General features: G+C 38.6%; 1 pseudogene; it reads left to right on the top strand.

Moving 5' to 3' along the window:
- The first annotated feature begins 17,529 nt into the window (after positions 1-17,529).
- Positions 17,530-19,641, top strand: LOC101141459 (lysine-rich nucleolar protein 1-like; annotated as a pseudogene).
- The last annotated feature ends 2,402 nt before the right edge of the window (positions 19,642-22,043 follow it).

Genomic DNA, 22,043 nt, shown 5'->3' with positions numbered 1-22,043 from the left:
CAAGCAAAGCAGTGCCACCTCCGCAGATTTTCAGCCTCTACTGCTTCTTGAGTGTAACCGTTTCTGGGGCCACTAGGCTTCCTACTGGCAGAAGAAGGGAAGCCAGAGGGAGAGAAGGCACAAAGTTCCAAAACTGCCTAGTGAGATACTGGTGAAACTTGAATTACACCAATCTCTTTCCTCCTTTCATTCCTACAGGCAGCATAACTTCCAACCACGTATAGTTATTGAAACCACATGCCCTTAAGACTAAACCATGATCATTATACAGCAACAGCATAGCTGATCAAAAACTTCCAGTGGGATGTTTGTTTGTGTTGGGCTTAAAAAAAAAATAACCTAATTTGTAGCGGGACTGACACATTAAAGATCAGCGTTTCCATTTATCAAGCATTTGCTATGTACCAGGATGTTGGCCAAATGCTTTTTTAAAAATGTATTTTGTCTCTCCTTCTCACCACAAACTTGCAAGAAATTTTACATCCCTGTTCTTCAGATGAGAAAACTAAAGCTCAGAAAGGTTAAATGACTTGTCCAAGACCATGAAGTTTTAAAGTGATTGACCCAGGATGCAAATCCCGACTTGTCCAGTGTCATGCTTGAGCTTTTTCACTTCACCTTGATGCCATGTACATGTTATATTAGGGCCAGTTTTCAGTGGCAAGTATTATTTCATTAAATAGATAGATATAAAATATCAAATGTATACTATGTTCATGCCAGTCATCAGCTATGTTGGTATGCACACTCATGTTGGTCATTAGATAACTGAAATTTCCAAGAAAATCGAAATGTGCTATATATGGAGTGTATATGTATGTGTGTGTGTATGTATATATATATGACATTTATATATATTTTATGTGTATGAAATTGTCTTATTTTGGAGGCAAGGCGATTATGTATTATATATATATACATATGTATGTATCCATATGATATATATAAAAATGCATACAATATATTGTTAAGTAGCTACAATTTTTGAATTCCTATCATTTTACAGGCATTGTTCTAGGTGTTTTATGTATATAAACGTATTTAATCCTCACAGCCACTCCATGAGGTACATAATTTTATTGTATCATTTTACCGATAAGGAAACTGAAGCACTGAGAGGTTATGTAACTAACTTGCCCGAGGTTATACGAATAGCAGGTGAAAGAGCCTGGCTTCAAACCCAGGTAATCTGGCTTCCAGACCCATTCCCGAACCACTCCGCTATACTGCCTTTCAATATATGCACCCAGATGTATATATAATATGCATACATAAATTTATGGGCAGATATATACCATATGCAGCTCTCAAAATATGGGGGAAATAAAGGCATATAACTGACCTCTGTATCATTTCCATCATCATATTCTAGTTGCCACCCAAGGCAACAAGAAACATTGTTGATAGGAGAGGGCTTTACACTGCCCACAGTATTCAAGATTCTCTAATAAGTTTTGAGTCCATCTCAATCCCTCCAACGTATTTGGAGATATTCAGGGACTGCTAGGAGATATTAGGAGTATACAATGTTTGACCTTAGCCTATTTTCATGAGGCTCATTTTGAATTTATTCGGTCATATACATTAAAAATAGCAGAGACAAGTTACTTGGGAATCCTAAAGAAGAAAGAGGGATCTTAATAAGTATGAAATCGTGTGACAGCTGGGCGCGGTCGCTCATGGCTGTAATCCCAGCACTTTGGGAGGCTGAGGCGGGTGGATCCCGAGGTCAGGAGTTCGAGACCAGTTTGGCCAACACAGTGAAATCCCATCTCTACTAAAAATACAGAAAATTAGTTGGGTGTGGTGGTGTGTGCCTAAAATCCCAGCTACTCGGGAGGCTGAGGCAGGAGAATCACATGAACCTGGGAGGCGGATGTTGCAGTGAGCCGAGATCACACCATTGCACTCCAGCCCTGGCGATAGTGTGAGACTCGGTCTCAAAAAAAAAAAAAATCCTGTGACATAGGAGATAGAGGGAAATTTAGGTGATACAAGAGACCAAATATGTCATCTTAATGGTTATGAATTATCCATTTTTATATTTTTCTAAATTAGGGTAGTTTGTCAACCCTTACTCTGTTAGTAAGAGAGTAACATATAACATTACGATGTCAATTTTTAAGTTTAGCAGTTATGGGCCCAAACACTGATACCCTTCAAAGGAACCTTAAAATACTTTTTTATAAGAGTCCCCGATGAGACAGGTTTATTTACCTGTCTCATCAAATGCAATGTGCATATCAAATTTTGAAAGTGAGCTTCTCAAAACCAGCCAGTGTTGAAAAAGTATTTTGAGATCTTCTTCTCTCGCTCCTTCTCTTCTAAAATATTTAAGGGATTATCTAAGGAAGGAGAAATAACTGACAATAATCTTCCTTGGGCATTCTTAATCCCGATAACATCTGAGATATAGACATCGAAACTATTAACTTTCCTGGGTCTACTGTACCTCTTCGGAAAAACTGAAAAAGGCACCCTATACCTAACAGATGCCACACATTAAGCTCTTACTGAAAAAAAAAAAAAAAACTTTTAAAGCCCTATTACAGATACATATGTTTTCATTTAAAAACTACTATGAAATCGGGTGTTCTTTTATTTAAACATTCCCCTGTGGTTCTACGAATTAAGGATCGGTAGTACTATATTAACAACGGAAAGCCAGAACCAACTGAACTGGTGAAAAACAGTTGGTAAAACTGCCAACACTGGTTTTGTTGCCGACGTTGACTGAAATGGGAGGCAGCATATATATATTAAAGAATGAATTCTAGTTTTTAAAACTTTCTGATTTTGGTATGCGTTTAGAATAAACTCCTCTTTAGCCACAGTTTTGAAAAGTGGAAATAATGTATAAAACCCAGATACTTTGCACAACCAAAACCACAGTCACATTGCTCTTATTATAAGTGAAAAGTGTTTATTACTCTGATTGTTAAATTTTTTCCTTCCTGGGAGAAAAACCAGACGGAAAAACAAAATTGGTTCTATTCAAGTGAAACAACACACAGTCGCCACATCTTGTCTCTTAATTTACTGGTTTTCAGTTCTACTTCTTTCCTTTAATTTTAAATAATGAGTATATAATGTGGGGGAAGTAGTTTTACACGTGTACTTTTTTTCAATATGTTCATTTGTTTCAGACTTAGCTTACACAATATATTCTGTGTTCTCAGTTGCTATAAAATGTTATCATAAATATATAGAGGAGGTTTATATGCAATGAGATACCTTGATTTTATTTATAAAGAAAAAAGGAATGATTCATATGCTTCGCTGCTTCAAAACTGGTAACAGAACTAATTGTCAAGCAAGGAAATAATATTTTAAGCTTGGGTCCCAGTAGGGTTTAGGTATTTGGGTCTGTGAACTCATGATAACTCCTGTTTCTGTTACTTCTTTATAATTTTTGGTATCAAATATAATTTTGGTGGTACCAAATTTTTGCAATATGGTATCACCAACTGCATTATATGATATGTGAAATATGGTGAACAAATGAAAGCTCAAGAAAAGCACATAAAACAAAGAGGGTGTTTAAAAATATCACTTAAACAAATGTCCTTCTTATTTGAATCTCAGAAAATTATTTGAAGAGCAAATATATTTTTAGTCTCTAAGTATCTGGGACTTCTAACCCCTACTTTCTTATGATGCTCATCAAATTCAGAACTTCATTCATAGGTTGATTTTTTAAAAAAGAATAAATTAAATGTTTCCATTCAGACTAAACTGTTTTGCACGCACAAAATGGCTACTATCCAGGTAGTTTTGCTCCAGGACAGAGTAATCAATTGGATCACTACTCCACTGACCAGATTTGGTCATGAACCACTTCTATTTCAGCCATCTCTTTGACCATGCGACAGGTCCAGTAAATTTTCAGCTATATTTAATATTTTTTACCTAAGCAAATAAATGATCAAACTCTTATATAATAAAAAATATCTGAATCCTGCTGGCAGCTTCTGAATGCTGAGTGTTTACCTGGACATAGGGGCTAACAATGCACTTTTCTGCCTTCCTATGGCAGAAAACATAGAAAGCCTTGTAAATTTTCCAATCCAAAAAAAAAAAAAAATGAAAGAAATAGTGACAAGATTTATCCAAAACAAGATAAGGGGCAAGGGACATAAATGATAGGGACATAGACAATACCATAAATGAGTATGGTATTGTCTGTGGAAATAAAAATTGCTTTAAGTTGGTTATCCAATAATATACCTAGATGAAAGATCTAAGAATGTTGAATTGGCTTGAAAGAAAATGAGAAGAAATCCTCAAAGTAACATCTAATAAAGGCTATTTTTGCAAGGTCTAGGTCTACATGCACAAAACACAAGAAAATCTGGATTACAGAGAAAAACAACAAAACTGACTAAACCATTGGAAATAGAACCAACAGGGAAGGAGGAGACAGATGAAGGGTGATTGAATGACTTCTCTGCAAATCATTTGAGATAAAGGTATTAACCAGCTGTTCTCCAACTTCAAAGAGAATAGAACTAGACATAATGCAGAGCCCTGGAATAGAAGGTAGAAGACCCAGAGATGAATTCCAGCTTATTGGAAATAAGAGTTATGGATCTTTGTTACAGTTTTAAATTAAAATAACTGTGAAAATGAGACAAACGGATAAGAGATCAGGGGAATAAAATGGAGCCACAAAATGTACATCTCACTTTAAAATTCTGTATCCTTATTAACATGATTTATAGAAGACCTAGTTGTGCCAGGGACTGTGCTAGATTTGAGCCACACATTTCACTTCAACCTCTCTAGCAGCCAAAAGGAAGAAAAAGTGTCCATTTCAATATTTACAATTGTTAGGGAGAAGCCCAATTATTCCTGAAACTAAGACCAAACCAGAACATTTTACTGGGGGCCTTCTCAAGGACACTGAGTAATATTAAGACAAACTTCCTATCAGTGAAAACAGTAAAGAGTTTCTGAGGACCATTTCTTAGATTCCTATAAGGAGAGACACTCCTCTATGGGTCTCGCCTGCTGCTGCAGGTCATGCCAGGTAGGCCAAGAATGCAATGACCTGACCACTCTTTACCAAGGCCGTTTCTCAGGGTTATGTTTGCAATAATCAAACTTGGAGGGATAAGATAATGTCTCCCTCCAAAAAAAAGAGTAGATGCTTACTATAAAAGCATCAGATTCTCCAAGCTTGGCTATTCATCTGCCATGTGATCCCACCGTGTGTGTAGCCTATAATGCTTACCATTCCTTAGCATACCATGTTTCTCTTTCCCTGACAGCAACTCTGGGCCATTCTGTTCAGTCCATTCCTTGGGTGCAGCCCAATCAAAAGTGGGCCTAGGGGATTCAAGTTTTAATTCTGCTAGGATTATCTCTTGGGTTTAACAAGGTCATAGATCATAAGAACGATGACCACGTGGTTTAGTACACTGTTCACTGAGCTCCCCTACATGGCCCACATGGGTCAAAATGGAGAGCATAATGGGTATCTGTAAGTTTTGTGAAAATGCATTGTCTCATGTGTACCTCTTCCTTCTAGACAAAAAACCTAAGTCTGGATCAGAGGTGATTAGGGAAAAGGAAAGCTCTAACTGGTGGAGTGGACACATCAGTTTTGTGGCTGTGAAAGAACAGCTCCCACACTTGGAGAGGGAATGGCCCAGACATAGAGAGAGAACACCTCAGACCAGGAAAGGTGCTAGGTGTGAGGTAGGAACAATTAATGCTCTCCTTGTCCCAGTACCACAGCCTTGCAAGTAATCACATGGTCTGCTTGAGGCAAGAAGCTAAAGCCGGCAATATGACATGCTGCTGGTTCATCATCCCCATCTCTATGCTATAAAATCAGAGAAACTCATGAGGACCTGGCTGGCCCCAAACTGTTCGTTCTGCCATCAAGACAAGCTTCAGGCTGGGTGTAATGGCTCATACCTGTAATCCCAGTGGCTTGGGAAGACAAGGTGGGAGAATTGCTTGAGCCCAAGAGATCAACACCAGCCTGGGCAATATAGGGAGACCCTGTCTCCACAAAACAACAACAAAAAAAGTTTTAATTAGGAGGATGTAGAGTCACATGCTTACAGTCTTAGCTACTGCAGGCCTTAGCTGAGGTGGCAGGATCCCTTGAGCCCAGGAGTTCGAGGCTGCAGTGAGCTATGACCATATCGCTGCACTCCAGCCTGGACAACAGAGTGAGACACTGCCTCTAAAAAAAAAAGAAAAGAAAGAGAGAAGCTTCAAACATAGACTCCTCTTGAATATGTACAAACACACAGATTGACACAACCTTGTTTCATTCTGGCTGATAAAAACTCATCTGCTTCTCCTGGTGCCCTAGCATCCTTGGGTTATGCCATGTGTAACATCAAGGCTGCAACTAGTTGGTAACACTACTCAGGTGGCTTAAATGAAACAAGGTATTGGTGATCCAAATCAAATTTTACAACACATCCCTGACTGCTGTGACCTGTGTTTTTATGCAAGGGAAAGTGAGCCATGAATGTCTCTCCATTACAAATGAGGATTGTTTTATTGGTAATTCCCTGTAGTTATGGACAACAATACCAAAGATCATTTAAACTTCTGTGAGTAGTAATGGATAATTGACTGAATTTATACTACATCCTGGCTGTCTAACATAAGACATACTGGTCCCCCTAAGATTTACTCAGAGATGGTTGAAACTGGGACCCTCTGAGACTTGGATGAGGTCTATAGAGACTTCTGGTTGGCCTCATACTACTGCTTAAAGTTTGGTTAATAGAACCCTTTAATAAGTGCTATACAAAACAAATTGAACAGATTTGTTCCCAACCTCTGTAGGTCAAGTTCATCAGAGTGACCAACAAAGTGGTATACTCATAAAAATTCACTGGAAGCTAATCCTGCATAGGATTGAGGGATGAATTGTTTTAAGAAATAGTCCTCCTACAGGCTTTTGCATCCCTGCTCACCTTGTTGGGCCTGCCAAAAATGCAATGCCCCAATTGCTCTTTACCCAGACCATTACTCAGACTGTTTGCAGGCAGCAACCTAGAGGGTAAGTATTGTCTCCCTCCCAGGCAAAAAGCAGACTTGCTTACTGCTTTCCATTCAAATGGTGGATTCTCCAAGCTCAATGTCTCCCCTGAGGAACCAATGCAAGCATAATGATGCTCATGCTGCTTGCTCTGCCATGGGTGATAGTCCTTTGTCTGACTCAGGAATCTCATATGTTCTGTGGCAACATCCATGAAACCGTGGTAGACAGACATATCAGCTTGTAACAGGAGGGTAAGATCAAGTCCCAGTCCCTTAAGAAATGTCATGCCAGAACACAGTCCTGCATCATCAATTACTAGGGTTCCCACCCTCCACCCCAAGTACTTCCTTTGTGTTGGTCCCAGGTACTTTGTAAGCCCCAGAAGTTGTAGTTATTTTTTACTGTTGTTGTCATCTTCTACAAAAGCCATCTGTGAATGATATTTTTAAGGAGTCCTGGAAGTAATTTTTTTTTTTACCCTTTCAGCTGGATTGTCTGGCTTACAAGAGAGGTACTACTAATTGCCTACCTAATATCTATTTTCCTCTTTTCATTAAGAGAGTCATGATTTTGTTTGGGTCAACAGTGTGTCCAGCTAACATCCTATGCTTCCAGGTCTCTCCCACAGCTGGAGGTGGCCAAGGGTCACAATTCTTGCCAATGAAAAAGTCTCTAAGTTGGGCTTCTATTAAAGCTCTTCAAAAGGCAAGCAGACTTAGCACATGCTTTTGCCCTTCCCCTTCTTCTTGCCTGAAACATGGGCATAATGTTAGAAGTTAGAGTAGCGATTTCATGGCTAGGAGTGACAAGTGCACGCTAAGGATGGCTCAGAAGGAATAAAGAAGTTACCTGGATTCTAGAAGTGATTAGAAAGTTTCCCAAGACCCATTGACTGCCTACCTCTGGACTTCTCATTATGGGAGGCAAATAAAACCCTTATTTTTGGGCCAATATTTTGCTGTTTTCTGTTACCTGTAACTGAATGCAGTTATTAAGCTTTATAGATAGATACATATTTTTCTTTCAATCTAGCATCTTCCTCATCTTCTGAAAATCTCTATTTTTTAGGGGAGTGGGTTTTCCCACTGCTTTAGTTGTATGGTCCTTTTCTTTCATGTTCTTCCTTGAAGATAGTGATTGGTTGAGGACTGAATATAAGATCTAAACTTGTCTTTTCAATAGTATGGTTCAATAGTATAGTTGCTCACCCCCCAGGGCAAGTGACTGGGAAAGAAGTGGACTCACAAAAGAAACTGGCCAATCAGAGTCTTTACTGGTTTTTGTTTGTTTGTTTTTATCTGTAGCTAGGAGAAATAGCTTTTTCTTCCCTCGGGCCCCAAGCTGTGAGGATGTAAGCCCAGGAGCTGCTGTCAGCCATGAATCCAAGTTTATGGAGGCAACCAACCTAAAAGAATGAGTCAAACACACAGAGAGGGAGAAAAGTTCTGAGGGCGTTTGAGCCCATTATTCCAGCTCAAGAGGTTATCTGAGCTGCCTTTCTATTGTTCCTTTTCTGGTTCTTCCCTTAATTTTGATCCACTCTAGTATCTTTCCAATAGATTTCATGAATTTTATTTGACTCCAGTTAGCTCAAGTTCAGTTTTTGCCATATGCTAAAGAATAGTAACCGATATAAAGGGGAAATGAAAAATGATATAAGAACACACAGAGAGAGTACCTAACTCAGACTTGGTGAGAGCAAGGAAGTTTTCTGGAAGAAATTCCATCCATGCTGTGAGATGAAGGATGAACAGGTGTGAGCCAAAGGAAGCAGAGAAAAGGTGAAAGGAAGGAGCACAACTCCGAAACCATGGACCCAAGTACCAGATGTGAACATCGTCTGCTCATTGGTGGAACTGAAAACAGGCTGATTTAGATTACGGAGCCATGAGGAGTGGCAAAGGGACAGGCAGGAGAGTAAGACTAGAAGATAAGTCCTATAGACATCTTTAAAGAAGTTTCTTTACCCTGCAAGTGTAAGCAGGGAAGGAAGGGATGAGATTTGTAATTTCTAAGGATCATTCTGGCTGCAACGTGGAGAACTGGTAGAGAGAAAAATTGAAGGTGTGGGACTGTAAAAAGGCTGCTGCAGTGACACACAGAGAAACGCAGATGGCCTGGAATATGGTGCTATGGCAGTCTCGGTCCTCCAAGAAGCAGATGCTAAGATGGAATTAGATATGCAAGAGATTTGTTGGGAGAAATGCCTGTGAGGGATGTGAGAACAGGTCTAGGCAGGCTGAGATGCAGTGTGATACCTAGGAAAGGAGAGAGGGAAGGAAGCAGGATTGGATGGGAAGGGCTTTAGATGGCACTGTGGCTCTGAGAAAGTCTTGTCTGGCTTGGTCAGCGTATTATCTGTTCTCACACTGCTACGAAGAACTAACTGAGACTGGATAATTTACAATGGGAAGAGGTTGAATTGACTCAGTTCTGCAGGCTGTACAAAAAGCATGGCTGGGAGGCCTCAGGAAACTTATAATCATGGCAGAAGGAAAAAGGGAAGCAAGCACGTCTTACTATAGCAGAGCAGGAGAAAGAGAGGGCGAAGGAAGAAGTGCTACACACTTTTAAACCATCAGATCTCGTGAGAACTCTCTCACTATCACGAGAACAGCAAAGGGGAAATCAGTCCCCATGATCCAATCACCTTTCACCAGGTCCCTCCCCCAATATTAGGAATTACAATTCAACATGAGATTTGGGTGGGGACACAGAGCCAAACATATCAGTTGGGATTCGAGTATCCTGAATAAAGATTGTTCATAGAAAAGTTCTGTGTTGGGAGTAGAAGGGCTAGCTCTAGTAGCCCCACCATGCTCAGTTATTGTTTGAAAGCAGTCCAGAGAGACCAGAGTCTCGGCAGGAATGCATGGTAGATCAGCAGTTTCTACTGCTGGAGGTGATCAGCCAACTATACTCTTTAAAGCAGGTTCTCCCATAACTGCCACACTTGAGGACACAGAAAGTGAGAAAAACAGACCAAATTAAGAGAAATTTAGCCATTCAGTGATCAGGACTTGGTTGAATGAACAAGAGGTTTTTATATGAACAACTGAAATTATTCATAAAGATTTTTGAGCAAGAGTTTTATAGTCCTCTTGGCTAAGGAATTACAGCAAGCTCCCTGAAGATCAGCATAAAGATCATTTAATAGACACTACCCTTAAGTTTATTCATACCCATATCTGGAACTGATGTTGCAAGGAGAAAAATTTTGGAGCACCTACTGTTTGCTGGTTATCATTCTAGGGGCTACGGATTCAGTGATACAAAAAAAGAAAAAAAAAGAGATCAAGTACATGCTCCAAGAAATCAGGAATTCTAGAGGAGAAAGACAGATGCAAAGGAAGTCAGTAATAACATCCAGAAAGATCAGACCAGCCTGGACAACACAGCAAGATCTCATCTCTGAAAAAAAAAAATTATAAAAATGTAGCCAGATGTGGTGGCTACTCCCAAGTTACTTGGGAAGCTGGGGCAGGAAGATCACTTGAGCCCAGGAGATTAAGGCTGCAGTGAGCTATGATCATGCCACTGCACTCCAGCCTGGGCAACAGAGCGAGACCCTGTCAAAAAATAAATAAATAAATAAGATCAGAGAGTGGTAAGTGCTATAAAGAAAATAAAAGAAACTACAATGATCATGATCAACTAACTAGGGAGGTGGGGGAATTACTTTGAACCAGGAATTAATTTTATTTAGAAAAGACCTTCCTTAATGGTGACTAATGTCATTTTTCTGTCCTACTTCAGAGTCAGTTCTATGCCTTCTGGAGTACCCTACATTTAGCAATTTCTTTGCACCCCTAGTACCAAAAATTAGGAGCAAACTTGATGTCTTCTTCTTTGGAATGATAATCCTAGAAACACGGAATGCAAAATCCTCTGTACATCTCACCAGGAGACATCAGACCCTTATGTAAAAACCATTCCTAGAAGACTGCTTTGATACCCACAGTTCTAGAAGAGCACGTGCATTTGGCTATTCAGGATCTAGCAACAGCTGCTTGCCCTTCCCTGCTCACTCACTGTTATAAAGATCAAATGAGGTGATGGCTACAAAAGTACTTCATAACCTTAAAAGGTAATTACATCAAGTGCTATTGGATTATAAAAACTATTGGTCCAAATTAAAGATGCTATACACTCATAGAAATAACCAAGAGGTTATAGAATTCCATTGTTGGATGTATTAAATAAAAGCCTAGAAAACCATCATTCTTGGATAGACTATTAGATTGGAACACACTAGGTAGACAAACCTTTGCTGTCCTACTAACAGCATAAAAGCATTGAACAACAAAACATTTACATGTTTATGAAAATTTACCATAATTTCAAGAGAAAGGAAATGATATTATAAAAAGTAAAATAGACTCATGGAATTGAATGTAATAAAAAAAGTAAGAAATTATGACACAGAAACTGGATCTCTTCTGTCTTCTACATATAAATGCAAAAAACCTGCCTATTGGAAGTTCATGTAAAGACTTTTTAAGATTCAGTCATCCTTTAAAGTTGAATTTCTTTAAATGTGCCCAGTTTGCACTGGTGTTCATCATCATTCAACTCCACAGTTTTCAGGAGAGAATGCTCCCCTAAGGCCACTGTCAGAACTTCCAGCCTTGGCCCCTGCTGTAAATGGAGTTTTAGAAATGAGCTTATGGTTATATAGTTTCGAATCATGCAAAATCTTTTTTGAAGCTGCTCACCCCATTTTCCTTCTACCAGCAATACCCCAATATAATACAATACTAGCAAAATTGAGAATGAGAGGATTACTTCTTAAGAAAATAAAATTAAAATACACCAGTTGAAATCTTAAAATACGACATTTCTATCATAATTGAAGACTAAAAAGCTTCTTTTTGTAAATTTCGAAATTTTGCAAAAGACTAGCAAACTAGAATATTTAGTGCCTTTCTCCAGGGGCCACTTTCATGTTGAATTGATCTGAAGCAATTGTCTATGCTGTATTATGCGCTGGCATGTAGGAGGAGAAAGGAAACTTCAGAGGAACTAATTCAGTGAACTGTGGCCCTGGCACACAATTAGGATGATGGCACTTTGTCTGACCAAGTTTCAATGTGGTCAAGTCCACGGCTCCCACCGCTCAGCCTCCAGCTGCTGGTCATAGTGAAGAAAATTCTAAAACAAACAATCCAGAAGTAAGAAGTGAATTTTTTAAAAGAATTTTTAAGTTTATTTTTTCTATTTGGAGAGTGAGATTGACAATAAAAGTGTTAATAAGAAATTAACATGTATTGAGAACATTTTTTTTGTGCCAGGTATTTATGGTGCTAAGCTTTTATATACATTACCTCATTTAATCTCCATTATAATCCTAAAAGACAAGTACTATTAATACTGTATACTACCAATGAGGAAACTGGGGCACGAAGAGGATAAGCAACTTTCCCAAGGTCACACAGCTCATATCTGCCTCACAGAAACGCCAGGAAAGGTAAAACAACAACAAATCTCAGTGGTATGCATTGATATTCAAGAAAATGGGACCAGATACGTGAAGAAAATTTAAATGATTATTGTACATTTTAAAGGATTTTTACATTTGTTATTATAAATAAGCAGAAAATTAGATTATGAATAAATTATTAAAAATAACTCCAGATAGGTTTCTGGTTTCAGCTCTAACATATAAAGCTTAGAAGTCATCATTCCAAAAATTCAGTGACTTTTCTGGGACCCATCAGAAAACAGGTGTCAGGGCAAATCATTACTCTAAAATCTGGAGAGACAGGCACATCCAGAGAATCACAGTCAAGATCTGCTTACCTGAATCAGAAGATTAAGGTAAGCCAAACATTTGCAGAAAACATTTAAATGGTAATTTTGATGACTTACTGGAGGCTGTGTGTGAATTAGTTTGAGAGCTAGAAATGTTCTATCTTAAACAGCACCCGCTCAACTTTGGACTAGTATGAGAGTTAGAAATGTTCTATCTTAAACAGCACCCACCCAACTTTGGTGGACCAGGAACCCCACCAGGTTCTCATTGATGAAGATCCATATTCTCCTAGCTCTGGCAAGGTAGTAGATAGGTAATCACTGTGAAATAGCACACTCAGAGCCTTCTCCATAACAAAAGTCTATTCTACCAGAGCCTTATTCCTGTTGGGAGAAGGACATTTCTCCCACTCCAGTCCCCTCTAGCCTTGTGGTCTCACCTATATCACCTAAGAGGGGGAAAACATAGTAGGGCTTCAAGGAAACAGATGGGGAGTCCTGCAGCCAGGAAAAGGAGTAGGGAGCTAGGGGACAGGGGACGAGAGAGGGAAACTATGCCACAGGAGAAATGCTCGTGAAGGTCTCAGCCCCAAGACACAGGCCCACTAAAAAACTGAGATTTCATCAGATTATAGAATGTTCTCCCCTCACCCACACTTTATCACCACCATAATAGGATGTCAGTATAATAACAGTGGATTATAGCTAAAGAATTGCAAGATAGAGCTATTTCTCTGGGAAGGAGTATTTACGGAAGCCCAAAGTCAGGAGAGACAAAAGCAAGAATGCTAGAAGAATTTGAAGCCTCTGCCACGTATAGCTACATCAAACACAAACCCAGCCTGACTCCTAGCTATATTAATATGAGCACTCATGGTAAAGCCCTATTTATCTCAGTTCCTAATATCCAGTACAACCTGCCCAGCTCTCAATAAAAGAATTACAAGGCATGCCAAAAGGCAAGACAAACTCAGTCTGAAGAGAAAAAGCAATCATTAGAATTAGACTCTGATATTAGAGATTGAAATTATCAGATGGAAATTAAAATAGCTATGATTAATATGCTAAGGGCTCTAATAGAAAAGAAGACAACATAAAATAACAGATGGGTAATGAAAGAGAAAAGTGGAAACTATAAGAAAGAATCAAAAGGAAATGTTAACAGTCAAATGCACTGGAACAGAAATGAAGAATGGCTTTGATGAGTTCATCAGTGATTGGATGTGACTGAACAGAGAAATAGTGAACATAAGTCAATAGAAACTTCCCAAACTGAAATGCAAAGAGGAAAAAAAAAAGCATGAAAAAACAGAACAGAACATCCAAGAACTGTGAGATCATTTCAAAGAGGTAACATATGCATCACTGGAATACCAGAAGGAGAAGAAAGTAAGAACAGGCAGAAGAAATAGTTGAAGTAATATTGGCCACAAACTTTCCAAAGTTAATGACAGACACTGTATGGGCTTGAAGACTGCACCACCTCAATTAATTTCCACTCAGAACCCTAGAATGTGACCTTATTTGAAAACAAGGTCTTTGTGGATGTAATTAATTAAGAGGAAGTCATACTGGATTTGGGTGGGCCCTAAATCCAATGAATGCTGTCCTTATAAGCATTCATACACACAGAGGAAAGATGGCCATATGAAGATAGAGGCAGAAATTGGAATGATGCAGCTACCAGCAAGGAATGCCAAGGATGACCAGCAACCAAATGCTGGAAGAGGCAAAAAAGGATTCTTTCCCTAGAGAAGTTTCAGATGGAGCATGGCCCTGCTAACAGCTGCATTTCAGACTTTTAGCCTCCAGAACTGTGAGGGAATACATTTCTGTTGTTATTAATGGCTCATTTTGTGGTAGGTAATTTGTTATGGCAGCCCTAGAAAATTAATACAGTTACCAAACTACAAATTCAGGAAGCACAGATAACACCATGCTGAATAAAGACTTTTAAAAACCCATATCTAGGCATACCATATTCAAACTGCAGAAAACCAAAGTCACAGAGAAAATCTTTTAGAAGAAGCCAGATGACAGGAAATAAGCCAGAAAAGCAAAGGTAAGAATTACAGTGGAGTGAAGTAAAAAATTTAAAGCATTGCAAGAATAAATTCCACCATCCTGGAATTCTATACCCAGTAAACTTTGTCCTTCAAAAGTGAAGAAGAAAGACTTTCTAAGACAAACAAAAACTGAAGATATTCATTCCTAGCAGATCTGACCTACAAAAAATATTGAAAGAAATTCTTCAAGCAGAAGGAAAATGAGAGAAGTCAGAAACTTGAGTCTACTATATAAAGAAAGGAAGAGAATTAGAGAAGTAATAAAGGAAAGTAAAATAAAGTTTTTTAATTATCAAGTGGTCTAAAAAATAATAGTTTGTATAAAGAAATAATAGTATGTTATTAATGTTTTGGGTGATTAGAGCAAATGGTTAAATTAAATGAATGACAACAATGTCACAAGGGAGAGAAAGGAAGAACTGGGAATACTCTTCTATAGGGAACCTTCACTACATTTGAAGTGCAACAGCATTATTTGAAGGCAGACATAGATTATTTTAAAACTTATATCTTACAAGGAAATAAAAGAGGATAGAAACAAATGGAAGAACATTCCATGCTCATGGGTAGGAAGAATCAATATCATGAAAATGGCCATACTGCCCAAGGTAATTTACAGATTCAATGCCATCCCCATCAAGCTACCAATGACTTTCTTCATAGAATTGGAAAAAACTACTTTAAAGTTCATATGGAACCAAAAAAGAGCCCACATTGCCAAGACAATTCTAAGCCAAAAGAACAAAGCTGGAGGCATCACGCTACCTGACTTCAAACTATACTACAAGGCTACAGTAACCAAAACAGCATGGTACTGCTGCCAAAACAGAGATATAGACCAATGGAACAGAACAGAGCCCTCAGAAATAATACCACACATCTACAACCATCTGATCTTTGACAAACCTGACAAAAACAAGAAATAGAGAAAGGATTCCCTATTTAATAAATAGTGCTGTGAAAACTGGCTAGCCATATGTAGAAAGCTGAAACTGGATCCCTTCCTTACACCTTAGACAAAAATTAATTCAAGATGGATTAAAGACTTACATGTTAGACCTAAAACCATAAAAACCCTAGAAGAAAACCTAGGCAATACCATTCAGGACATAGGCATGGGCAAGGACTTCATGTCTAAAACACCAAAAGCAATGGTAATAAAAGACAAAATTGACAAACGGGATCTAATTAAACTAAAGAGCTTCTGCACAGCAAAAGAAACTACCATCAGAGTGAACAGGCAACCTACAAAATGGGAGAAAATTTTCGCAACCTACTCATCTGACAAAGGGCTAATATCCAGAATCTACAATGAACTCAAACAAATTTACAAGAAAAAAACATACAACCCCATCAAAAAGTGGGCAAAGGACATGAACAGACACTTCTCAAAAGAAGACATTTATGCAGCCAAAAAACACATGAAAAAATGCTCACCATCACTGGCCATCAGAGAAATGCAAATCAAAACCACAATGAGATACCATCTCACACCAGTTAGAATGGCAATCATTAAAAAGTCAGGAAACAACAGGTGCTGGAGAGGATGTGGAGAAATAGGAACACTTTTACACTGTTGGTGGGACTGTAAACTAGTTCAACCATTGTGGAAGTCAGTGTGGTGATTCCTCAGGGATCTAGAACTAGAAATACCATTTGACCCAGCCAACCCATTACTGGGTATATACCCAAAGGACTATAAATCATGCTGCTATAAAGACACATGCACACGTATGTTTATTGCGGCACTATTCACAATAGCAAAGACTTGGAACTAACCCAAATGTCCAACAATGATAGACTGGATTAAGAAAATGTGGCACATATACACCATGGAATACTATGCAGCCATAAAAAATGATGAGTTCATGTCCTTTGTAGGGACATGGATGAAATTGGAAATCATCATTCTCAGTAAACTATCGCAAGAACAAAAAACCAAACACCGCATATTCTCACTCATAGGTGGGAATTGGACAATGAGAACACATGGACACAGAAAGGGGAACATCACACTCTGGGGACTGTTGTGGGGTGGGGGGAGGGGGGAGGGATAGCATTGGGAGATATACCTAATGCTAGATGATGAGTTAGTGGGTGCAGTGCACCAGCATGGCACATGTATACATATGTAAATAACCTGCACATTGTGCACATGCACCCTAAAACTTAAAGTATAATAATAATAAAGAAAAAAAACTTATATCTTAAAATCTAGGGAAAACCACAATTTTAAAAAAACAGTATGATTTATACATGAAGAGAGAAGATGAAATGAAATCATATAAAATGCTCAGTTAAACCAGTAAATGCAGGAAAAGAAGGGGCAAAAAAAAAAAAATTAACAAATTCAATAAAGAGAAAATAGTTACAGATATAGTAGCTATTAATCCAATTACAGTTGACCTTTGAACAATGTGGGGGTTAGGGGTGCTGTCCCTGCATGCAGTTGAAAATTTGTGTATGATTTTTGACTACGCAAAAACTTAACTACTAATAGCCTACTGTTGACTGGAATTCTTAACAATAACATAAACAGTCTATTAACACATATTTTGTATTTATATATTATATATTGGATTCTTACAATAAGGTAAACTAAAGAAAAGAAAATATTATTAAGAAAATCTTAAGGAAGAAAAAATATATTTACCAATCATTAGATGGAAGTGGATCATCGTAAAGGTCGTCATCCTCATCATGTTTATGTTGAATAGGCCAAGGAGAAGGAGGAAAATAAGGTATCAGTCTTGCTGTCCCAGGGGTGGCAGAAGTGGAAGAAAATTTGTGTGTAAGAGAAGCCACGCGTGCAACCCGAAAGTGGACTTCCGGGTCACGGCGGAGCCGGCTCTCACGTGGAGGCGGGGAAGTTTGGCCCACCAGAAAGTAGACCTGGGCCCTGGGATCCCAGAGAAGAAAAAGAAGAAGAAAGTGGTCAAAGAACCAGAGACTCAATACTCAATTTTAAACAATGATGATTACTTTGCCCATGTTTCTCCCATAAAAGCCACAGCCCCCTCTAAGAATGTGGTCCACGGGCAGGCACCTGAGATGCCTCTAGTGAAGAAAAAGAAGAAACAGAAGGGTGTCAGCACCCTTTGCGAGAGGCACGTAGAACCTGAGACCACGCTGCGTGCCAGACGGACAGAGAAGTCATCCAGCCCAAGGAACCAGGTGCTTGGCCATTTGGAGTTCCTCAGTGGGCAGAAGAAAAAGAAGTCATCTCTGGCCATGTCCCATGCCTCTGGGGTGAAAATCTCCCCAGACCCCAGACAGGGTGAGGAGGAAACCAGAGTTGGCAAGAAGCTTAAAAAACATAAGAAGGAAAAAAAGGGGGCCCAGGACCCCACAGCTTTCTCAGTCCAGGACCCTTGGTTCTGCGAGGTCGGGGATGCTGTGGACACTTGCTCAGAGGGAAAGGAGGGTGAGGAACAGGTAGCCTTGGGGCAGAAACGGAAGCACAAGAGCCCCAAGGAACACAGTGGGAAGGAGAAGAAGAAAAAAAAATCCACCAGGAGGGAGAGGCCCTCCCAGGCCACTCCAAGCCCTCCAGGTCCATGGAGAGCTGCCCTAGGAAACGAAGTAAAAAGAAGCCAGTCAAAGTGGAGGCTCCGGAATACATCCCCATAGGAGATGGCCCTAAAACCCCCGCGAAGAAAAAGATGAAGTCCAAGAAGAAGGTAAAGCAGCCAGTCATTGAGGAGCCGGCTCTGAAAAGGAAAAAAAGAAAAGGAAAGAGAGTGGGGTAGCAGGAGACCCTTGAAAGAAGGAAACAGACACAGACTTGGAGGTGGTGTTGGAAAAGAAAGGCAACATGGACTAAGCGCACATAGACCAGGAGCGAAAGGCCTTGCAAGAAGAGACTGATCGCGAGTCAGGCAAAACGGAAGCTTCTGAAACCAGGAAGTGGACGGGAAGCCAGTTTGGCCAGTGGGATACTGCTGCTTTTGAGAACGAGGAACAGAAACTGAAATTTCTCAAACTTACGGGTGGCTTCAAAAACTTGTCCCCTTCGATTAGCCCCCACCCCCACCCTCCCGCCCCACCCAGCCCGATTGCAAGGTCCAACGTGGCCCTCAGTAAGAAGGTGGCCAACAGCCTGCAGCAGAGCCTGCAGCGGGAATACGGCCTGGCCATGAGCTGAAAGTACAGCCGCGGAGCCGGCCTCGGCTTCTCCACCGCCCCGAACAAGATCTTTTATATTGACAGGAATGCTTCCAAGTCAGTCAAGCTGGAAGGTTAAACTCTAAAGTTTCGTCTCCCCAAAACTGCCACAATTGCTTTGATTATCCCATTTATGCTGGAGGTTGCAAATTATTTTGTGTGAAAAGTCAGATCTTGGTAATGACCGTGAACAGTAGGATATAAATAACTCCCATAAGCTTAGCGTTCCAATAATGGAACACTAGGCATAAATGGGTTATTCAATTGTGCAGATGAAAGCCATCTGACAGTTGGCTCACATTGAACACCTGTGGAGATTAAGGACAAGGACAACTATCTTGATGGGCTTGGACAAACTGGGGCGGGGCAGCTCATGTTTCCGAAGCCAGGAGAACAAGTGAGTGGCTAAAACCTCCTGTTTTCTGTTAAACATTCCGTCCCTGTCTGAGATATCAACATGTACAGATAAGCTTTGTTGAGTGTTTACCAGGTGCTAGGCACATACTAGTGTTTTCCTTAATGTATTTAATCTTCATAATTATGAAATGGGTGCTATTATTATCCCCATCTTATAGATGAGGCAACTGAAGTTCAGGGATAAAGTAATAAAATTGCCTGGGGTCACCCCAACACTAAAAAAAAAAGAGAAGCCACGCAGTTCAAACCTGTATTGTTCAAATGTCAACTGTATATCAATAATTCCTTAAATGTGAATCGTCTAAATACACCAATAAAAGACACTATTGTCATAGTGGATAATGGCAAGATACAACTATATGTTATCTACAAGAAACCCACTTTAAACTTAAACACTCAGGTTAAGAGTAAAGGGATGGAAAAAGATATATCATGCTAAAAGTAATCGAAAGAAAGCTGGAGTAGCTAAATTAATTTCAGACAAAGCCAACTACAGAATGAGCAACATTATCAGGAATAAAAAGGGGTACCACATAAGGATAAAGGGAACAATTCTCCAAGAAGACAACAATCGTAAACATGGAAGCATTACCAAGAGTGTCAAAATACATGAAAGAAGACTAATAAAAATGAAAAGAGAACTAGACAAATCCATTGTTAGAGGCGAGACTTCACCATCCCTGTGTCAATGTTATGGGTGGAGACTTAACCATCCCTTTGATAGAGCCAGTGGGCAAAAAAATCAAGGCTATAGATGACCTGAGCAGTATTATCAATCACCTTGATCTAATGACATCTATAGATTACTCCATTCAACAGCAGAATATACATTCATCTCAAGCTTCTGAGGAACATTTACCAAGACAGACCACATTTTCACTATAAAACACCCTCAACAAATTTAAGAACATGAAAATTATACAAAGTATGTTCTCCAACCACGGTTTAATTAAAGTAGAAATCAATAGGAAAGATGTCTAGAAAATTCACAAATATTTGGAAATATAAATATTAAAAAGCATAATTCTAAATAATCCATGGGCCAAAGAAGAAGTTTCAAGAGAAATTTAAAAACATTTCAAACTAAATGAGAATGAAATTATAATTTACTAAAATTTGTGGGGTGTAGCAAAGAAATGTTTGGAAGAAAATGTATAGCATTAAATGCGTATGTTGTAAAAGAAAAATATCTAAAATGCGATACTTCAGCTTACCTTAGAAAATTAGAGAGGAGAAACTTAAGCCTAAAACAAGCAAAAAAGTTAATATTTCATCAGAAAGAAATAAAGTTAACAGAAAAAAAGAATAACAAATAAATACTATTAAAAAACTATATACCAATAGATTGGATAACTTAAATGAAATGAACCATTTTTTCATGGAAAACACAGACTACCAAAACACATACCAGGAGATATAGATAGCCTGAATAGCCTTAGAGCTAGTAAAGAAATTGGATCAATAATTATTAATCTTTTAAAAAAGAAAGCAGGAGGCCCAGATGGTTTCATTGGTGAATTCTACCAAACATTGAAGGAAGAAAGAACACCAGTTCTCCACAATCTCCTTTAGAAGCAGAGGGAATACTTCCTAACTCATTCCATGAGGCGTCGCCCTAATACTAAAACCAGATGGAGACATTACAAGAAAAGAAAGTGACAGACCACTTTCTCTTATGAACAAAGACAGACAAAAAAACCTCAACAAAATATTAGAAAATCAAATCCAACAATGTATAAAAAGAATTATATCCCACGTCCAGGTAGGATTTATTCTAATTACACAAAGCTAATTTAACATTCAAAACTCTATCAATGTGATCTGTCACATCAACAGGCTGAAAAATTATCATATGATCATATCAATTAATATAGAAATATATTCTGCAGAACCCATAGTTAAAACAGAGCATAATGTGGAAAATACCTTACAAGTTTTAAAATCATAATTTAGTTTTAGGCCTGTTAATCAAAAGTGGATGGTGAATTTATTTTCAGTTATCACAAGAGCTTTACAACTGACTTTTGAAATTAACATAGTCTACATATCTAAATACATGCTAAAATGTTAATTTCATCTGTTTTTATTATTATAAAATTGTGTCTTTTGTGTTTTCTAATATTTGGAGGTATACAACCTCTTTCAGAATCTGATAAAAGCTATGGACCAAAAAAGGTAAACACACAAAGAATGTGCTCATATTATTTCAGAGTTCTGATTTAATTTTACTCTTTTACAACGATTTAGATCAATGGTCACATCCCTTATTATTGTATCCCATTTTGCTTTAGGACAAAAATCACAAGATCTTACTATTGTGTTGAGACTCTGATTTTTTAAGGAATCAGTCCTTCAAAAAATGTAAGAATTTTACATTTAATTTATGATTTTACCCCATAGCTTAATCAAGGTTAAAATGCAAGAAAGGAAACTGAAAAGAAAACAACCCTGTAATAACTAAAAAGATTAGCTAAATTACATGTTCATCTAAAGGAGCAAATATTATAAAGTCCTGGTCTTAAATTCATGCATATATTCATTCATTCATTCTGCTAATGCTGTGACTAATACTAGACCACTTTGGGCTTGCTTTGGTTTAGGCACATGTACTTCTTCTGTACCTGAATACTACT

The sequence above is a fragment of the Gorilla gorilla genome, chromosome 10, assembly GCF_029281585.2.
Source record: "Gorilla gorilla gorilla isolate KB3781 chromosome 10, NHGRI_mGorGor1-v2.1_pri, whole genome shotgun sequence".
Taxonomy (NCBI): Eukaryota; Metazoa; Chordata; class Mammalia; order Primates; family Hominidae; genus Gorilla; species Gorilla gorilla.
Note: the sequence above shows the minus strand (reverse complement) of the source record. Positions and strands in the feature narration are given on the sequence as shown.